At 38.9% G+C, this 7,689-nt stretch overlaps 1 protein-coding gene across 1 annotated transcript in view; it reads right to left on the reverse strand.

The window, feature by feature from the left end:
* The window catches only part of CUEDC1 (CUE domain containing 1), a 108,907-nt gene that overhangs the window by 25,680 nt on the left and 75,538 nt on the right, over positions 1–7,689 (reverse strand). The window contains exon 2 of the mRNA XM_015826584.1: positions 2,627–2,774. The gene's annotated coding sequence lies outside the window, so the exon portion shown is untranslated. The remainder of the gene's footprint in view (positions 1–2,626; positions 2,775–7,689) is intronic.

Raw genomic sequence — 7,689 nt, forward strand, 5'->3', positions numbered from 1 at the left:
CCTCAAGACATGGCTATTCCAACAAGCGGGACTGGCCTAGGGCAATTTTTAGAGGGGTTTTTAATCATATTTTAATTAGACAACATTTAAATATTTCTTTTTAACTAATTTTAATTTTGTAATTGTTATTGGTGTATTTTTAATTGATTGTCAGCCGCCCTGAGTCCGCAAGGAGAAGGGCGGGATATAAATTCAATAAATAATAATAATAATAATAATTACTCAAAAACAGGAATCCTCAGGAAAAAAAATCTTTCTTCTACCTGAAGACAATGGTTTAATAAAATTTCAATTCTATTTAGAATTTAGAATGTTTATTTAAAGATACAGGTAGTCCTTGGTTTAAGAACAAGATTAGTTCCTAAGTCTGCCTTTTAAGTCAAATTTGTACCTAAGTTGGAACTCATATTTATGGACTGCCTATTGCAGGTAGTCCTCAACGAATGACCTTTTTTTGGCCGTGGTTGTTAAGCAAACCACTGCAGTTATTAAGTGAATCATGAGGCCGCTTAGCAAATCTGGCTTCCCCCATTCACTTTGCTTGTGTGAAGCCATCTGGGAAGGCTGCAAATGGCACTCACATGAGCCAGGGATGCTGCAAAAGTTGTAAATACATGCTGGCTGCCAAGGGCCCAAATTTTGATTACCTGACCATGGGGATGCTGATGGTTGTAAGTGTGAGGACTAGTCATAAGTCACATTTTTCAGTACCATTGTAACTCTGAATGGATGCTAAGCAAATGGTTGTAAGTCGGGAACTGCCTGTAACTTGTTCTACTGTGTAACATGCACACACAAAATCATCGCCACCACTTATCAGCTGCGGCTTAGGATGGTCCACCTTTCAGAGGCCAGTCTAGAAAAAGTCTGTTTTGAAAGGACCAGATAGGCCTACAGCCCAGAGCAGAAGGAAATCAGTGCCCAGGGGATGGAAAATATGTATCATGCCCCCGCCAGTCTAAAGCAGCTAAGAGATGTTAAATTGATCCCACTCCCTATGAATCACTTGACAAACACACTGGACAGGGAATTGCATTAGATGTACTTGTGGTAAAATTATCGTAGCTGATTGCCTGTCTAAATGGAAAAGTCTACTTTAATACTAGAACAGGTAATGACAATTTTAAGCTGTCTGAGACTTGATAGAAAACACATACAAGGAACTTACCCAAACATCTGGAGAAGATCCAGATAATTGTTTTATTGACTATAGTTGCGTCACTGACTCCAAGCCTCAAGGGCAAAGTAAATCTGCATGTCCAATCTGCATGCTTCTTAATCTTTTCTGTACAATATATTGTTTCTCAGTAGTCAAAGGTTTTTTCTGCAGCATTCCAATATAGAACTAATAGGCCCATTTCACTGACAGTCTCACTGTGCTTTTGTGAACAATTTATCAAGAGGTGAAATCCACAGCTTAGCAGACTGGAATAACACCTCCCCCCGCCAATTGACATATTAAAAGTCTACAGCTCAGATCCACAATAAATACCTCAGATCCACAAAAGGAAACAAAAATCATTCAATTTCCATCAAGCGGCACGTAGGAGATTTCAAAACTCAAAAGAGATAACAGAACTTACATTTTATAAAATGCAAAGGTGAAATAAAACCATTAGAAAGCAATTGGACATAAGATGGATGGCTATGTAAATATTATAAATAAATAAACTTACTATGTGAGTGTCTTATGCATTAAAATGCTCTTCTTGTGCCTATCATTCATGTCTAACTGCAGCCCTCAACTACTTGGAATATTCTTAGGTATTTTATGGAGTAAATGAGCTCTGGTGAAGAGCATCCACAGTATAGCAATAACTCTTCAAGAATATTGCTGTTTTGATTTGCATATTTATCTGTTTTATTACCTGAAGTGTTCAAAGTATTCTATATCTCTGTAGTACTCTCATTACATATACAGCCCACTGCGAAGTTCAGTTGAGATGAAAAAGGTAAAACCATATATTCAAATTTAAGGTAATAAATATTAACGAGGCCTAACTATCCCTAAAAATAATTCAAATAAAATAAGAGCAGTACACGTAGTCCTCAACTTACAACTAAAATTGGGACCAATTGCTGAACAATGAAGTTACAACCTTTTCTGCCATGTTTGTTAAGCAAATCACTGCACTTATTAAGTGAATCACTCAGTCCTTCAGCGAATCTGGCTTCCCCCATTGATTTTGCTTGTTGAAGCCAGCTGGGAAAGTCACAAATAACAATTCACCTGCAACAGTTGTAAATTCATGCTGGTTGACAAGCGCCTGAATTTTGATCACATGACAGTTATAAGTGCAAAGTCAGGCTGTAAGTCACATTTTTTCAGTGCCATTATAACTTTGGTCGTTAAACAAATAGTTGTATCTCAAGGACTACCTGTATTATGGTTTATCTTAAAGGTCTTCCTTTTTAAAGCTATTTTGCATTTCTCCATTAATAAATGATTGGAGGAGCTCAACCTTCTTCATGTTGGAGATACTTAAGGGGATCTATTTGAGGGTAGGGGGAAGCAGGCAATTTCTGTGACCCCTGATCTCTTCACCAGCACCCACCCCTTAAGACAACTGCCTGCCTTGGTCTAACAGTCTTGGAATTTTAGGAGGTAAGAGCTGAAAAATCATACCTTCAAAAGTATATTTTGAACATGAAAAAGATTCTCAAGGCCACATCACCATCTCATTCCTCCAATAATTCTGAACGGACGGCTTTTGGTCAAGGCAGAGAGAGAGATTCTTCCATTGTCTGTCCACAAGGATGGAGACAACAGCAGCCTGCAAAAAAGAGCAATGTCGTTTCAGAGATTACTGCATGTATGTCAACATCCAGCTCGAGAAGCCAAATAAAACTCCAGATTCATCCCGTCTCCAAAAATCTTACTCTTTATTGAATACACTGCATGGTAATGTCGAAGCAAAACTAACTCTGAGGTTCCAACACCAATTCATAGACTTAAACAATAATTTCCTCAGCCAATTCCCCCAACATCTTACATAGTCCATATGAACAAGTTCACTTTGCTATGGGAACTGTCTGCTTTACATCCACACCTGTTATGGTGTCCTTGAAAAGGTTTTAGGCTCTCACAGTCTTTAGCGGAATCGTAGAAGTTTTGTTTCTCCATCTAACCCACTCAGAATTAACACCTGCCCCCTTACTCTAAAGGCAAATTGAAACGCAGAGCATGTAGCTGCCAAAGTTTCATCCTTGACAGTGTAATTTATGAATGTGGGCAAAGAAATAAAATTTACAGCAAAAATTCACAGCTCAATTGCTGGTTTAAATGTGTGTATGCTGGTCAGATGACAAACATCAGGGCAAGGAAATGAAGCCATTACATCAGTACAGGTGGTCCTCAACTTACAACCATTTGTTCAGTGAACATTTAAAGTTAAAAGAGCACTGAAAAAAGCGACTTATGGCCATTTTTCACACTTATGACTGTTGCAGCATCTTCATGGTTACGTGACCAAAATTTGGATACTTGCTAAGTGGTTCATATTTATGACAGTTGCAGTATTCCAGGGTCACGTGATCACCATTTGTGACTTTCTTTTGTGACCTTCTGACAAGCAAAGTCAGTGGGGAAGCCAGATTCACTTAACAATTGTGTCCCTAACTTAACAACTGCAGTGATTCACTTAACAATGTGGCAAGAAAGGTCATAAAATGGGGCAAAACTCACTTAACAAATGTCTCACTCACTTAGTAACAGAAATGTGGGGCTCAATTGTGGTCGTAAGTCAAAGATTATCTGTATTGAATCTCTCATATTTTTTAAAAATCAATAAAATTAGTGAACTCTGGGATATAAAATAGCCTTTTTTATTACTGAGCTTTCGTCAACTTACTGTTGACATCATCAGAGTAAGGGCTGAAGAGTGGAAGAGCCTACATGCACACTTGTGTGACCGTTTTAACGGTGAGGTCATAGAACGTATAGTCAGCACGCCCGCCACCCCGCTCGCCCACATTTAGCCTGACTAGTTCCGGCTTTGATGTAAAAGCTGGTGTCAGTCTGAATTTTGAAAAAAACTCCTCACAGCTGCTCCGTGCGTCAATCTCACTGCACGCCTCAGGACATTAACAACTGATGTGCGGCTGTGCACAGCCCAGGGAGATTGATGCACCGAACAGCTGTGAGGAGGTTTTTTCAAAATTCAGACCGAGATCAGCTTTTACATCAAAGCCGGAACTAGTGAGGCTAAATGTGGGCGAGCGGGGTGGCGGGCATGCTGACTATACCTTCTGTGACCTGACCGTTAAAACGGTCACACAAGTGTGTATGTAGGCTCTTCCAATCTTCAGCCCTTACTCTGATGATGTCAACAGTAAGTTGACGAAAGCTCAGTAATAAAAAAGGTTATTTTATATCCCAGAGTTCACTAATTTTATTGATTTTTAAAAATGTTTACACCTGGATTCAAGTATATGTATATGTATATGTATATGTATATGTATATGTATATGTATGCATATATATATATATATATATTGCATGACTTCTGCCATATGCTAAATAAAATAAATTAAATAAAATTTCCAGAAACAACTGGAAATAGGCAATCAAATTTGATTCACGTTTGAGACATGCATGGGACATCTTATAGAAAAAGCGGGGAGCTGGCATCATGACACAACTTTCATCAGTCTGACCCCGCCCCCCCGCCTTGCCCGTAGATTAATACTTCGTAACTCAATACCCTTTGAGAGATCTGTTCCCATGAATGTATTTTAGCTGGTTATGGAATGACCCATTTTTGAGATTTACTTGAGGCACTGAACCATAAAGGAACGAAGCAACAGCCACATCATTAGCACGCCATGCAAATGCCATCACTCTAGTTTTAATTGCTCTAGTCATATGAACAGTGACAGAAATTAGATTGTATAACAATCCTAATAACCAAGAGGGTCCTAAGAGGGTCTTTTAAAGAAGATTCAAACATGTTGATGATGATGATGAAGGAGGAGGAGGAGGAAGCTGCCCAGCCCAGAACAACTCTGTTCACTGCATAGTAACAAAAAAATGTAAGAAAAACAGCTAACCCTCTTTGTACAGGTAGTCCTCGACTTATGACAATTGACCCCGAAATTTCTGTTAAGCGAGACAGTTGTTAAGTGAGTTTTGCCCCATTTTATGGCCTTTCTTGCCACAATTATTAAGTGAATCATTGCAGTTAGTAACACAATTGTTAAGTGAATCTGGCTTCCCCATTGACTTTGCCTGTCAGAAGGTCACAAAAGGGACCCTGGGACACTGCAACCGTCGTGTGAAAAATGGTCATAAGTCACTTTTTACAGGGCCATTGTAACTTGGAACAGTCACTAAATGAACTGTTGCAAGTCGAGGACTGTCTCGATGATACACTCACCAATTCTCCATTTTTTGCATTTATGATGACACTGCAGCCGTCATAAATATGAGTCAGTTGCCAAGCATCTGAATTTTGATCACATGATTATGGGTGTTGCTGCAACAGTTGTTATTTATACATTGTATTTGTTTATTTATAAAATGTGTTGGCCGCCCATCTTGCCATAAGGTAATGCCGGGTGGTTTACAGCCAAAAAGATAACAGTATATATACATTAAAACATAAATAGATTAAAAGCAAGAATTAAAAACCAAGGACACGTGGGGAGGGCAGGGGCAGAATGCGGGATGGGGGATCTGTTGTTACTCGATCGAAAGTAGTTTTTCACACTACTTGTTAGTGTGAAAACACTCATAAGTCACTTTTTTCAGTGCTTTTGTCACTTCGGTCACTAAACAAATGGTTGTTAAGTCAAGGACTATCTATAGTGAATCTACAGCATACAATTAACTCCATGCTGACCAACAGCCCACTTGCCTAGTGTCCCATCAGTCTCTGCTCTGAAAACTGCTGGCAAGATTTCATTTTGACCAGAACCACTGTGCATTTATAATCATAATCGTAATTGTAATCATAATCATAGAGTTGGAAGGACCTTGGAGGTCATCTAGTCCAACCCCCTGCTCAGGCAGGAAACCCTATACCATGTATTCCCCTCTATCAGTTCTTTGGGATGAGCTTTCTAATGGAGGGTCTTGCCTCTTTAGCTGCTCACTACGAGGTCATCTCTTCCTGTTAAAGCAGGGGTCTTCAAAGTTGGCCCATTTATGACTTGTGGATTTCAACTCCCAGAATTCGTCAGCCAGGCACGCTGGCTGACGAATTTTGGGAGTTGAAGTCCACAAGTCATAAAAGGGCCAACTTTGAAGACCCCTGTGTTAAAGGATTAAGTGAATGTGACTTAGACATCAACCCACAGCTGACTGGGTTTTGAGGTTTATACAACATGGCTCCTCAGGGAAGCCGTTTGTAATATCCTGCAGTCATATGACCTACATTTTACCATGGTTTTGCCGAAAACTGGCATATACTTCCAGCTTTTGGCAAAACCAGCCCATAGAGAACCATTGGTTTGCTTATCAACCACAGCATTTGCCTGGAATGATGGGCAGATTCCATGACGGTCATAAGTCAAGGGCTATTGGAAGTTTTTAAGAAGAGACTGGACAGTCATTTGTCTGAAATGGTATGAGTTTCCTGCCTGAGCAGGGAGTTGAACTAGATGACCTCCAAGGTCCCCTCCAACATTATTATTATTATTATTATTATTATTATTATTATTATTATTATTACTACTACTACTACTACTGTTGTTGTTGTTATCTTTTATTTATTAGACATGAACCTCAGTCAACTGAACATTCAAATTGGCTGGCGATTATTATTATTATTATTATTATTATTATTATTATTATTATTATTATTATTATTATTATTATTATTATTATTATTATTATTTGTAGATAGAAACCCAAACTCTCACAGTGAGCTACCATGTCTGAAGACTGACTTAAATCTAGATCGTCTTAATCCTAGTTTAACACCATAAGCCAATGGCAATAACTTAGAACCAAATCCTGGTAAATTAGATTTTGAAGCATAGTTTGCTGAACAAAACGTATCATAGTCAGCTACTTTGCACAGAGGACAGTGCTGAATAAACGGGCTTATCTATTATGATAAAAGCAAACAAACCACACTGCGGTTTCTGAAGTGCAAAGCAGGCCCTACTTTGGCTTGACATGTGGGAGATTCCCATCTTTGCAATTAAAACAAAGATCAAGCTCACTTTAGAATTATTCTTTCTCTGAGGAACCAATGTTTATTCAGCTTATAATTCTCAATTTTGGATCTGACTTCAGGGAAGAGTCCAAGAAAATTGAACATTTCCTCATAAATCTCCAGAGCTTTGTTGCTGCAAGCTGGGAAATGTGCCAAAAAGGTTTTGAAACAGCCTCATTAGCTGGGAAGTAAAGGGATGTTAATCTGATGGCAGATTGCATTCAATTAAAGAAACATCTCCAAGGTACAGGTAGTCCTCGACATACGACCATAATTGATCCTAAAATTTCTGTTGCTAAGGGAGACATCTATGAAGTGAGTTTTGCCCCCATTTTACAACATTTCTTGCCACAGTTGTTAAGTGAATCATTGCAGTTGTTAAGTTAGTAACACAATTGTTAAGTGGATCTGGCTTCCCCACTGACTTTGCTTGTCAGAAGGTCACAAAAGGGGATCACATGACCCCAGGACACTGCAACCGTCATAAATACATGCCACTTGCCAAGTGTCCAGATTTTGATCCCGTGAC

Source organism: Protobothrops mucrosquamatus, unplaced genomic scaffold, assembly GCF_001527695.2.
Source record: "Protobothrops mucrosquamatus isolate PMUCROS unplaced genomic scaffold, P.Mucros_1.0 scaffold3195, whole genome shotgun sequence".
Lineage (NCBI taxonomy): Eukaryota > Metazoa > Chordata > Lepidosauria > Squamata > Viperidae > Protobothrops > Protobothrops mucrosquamatus.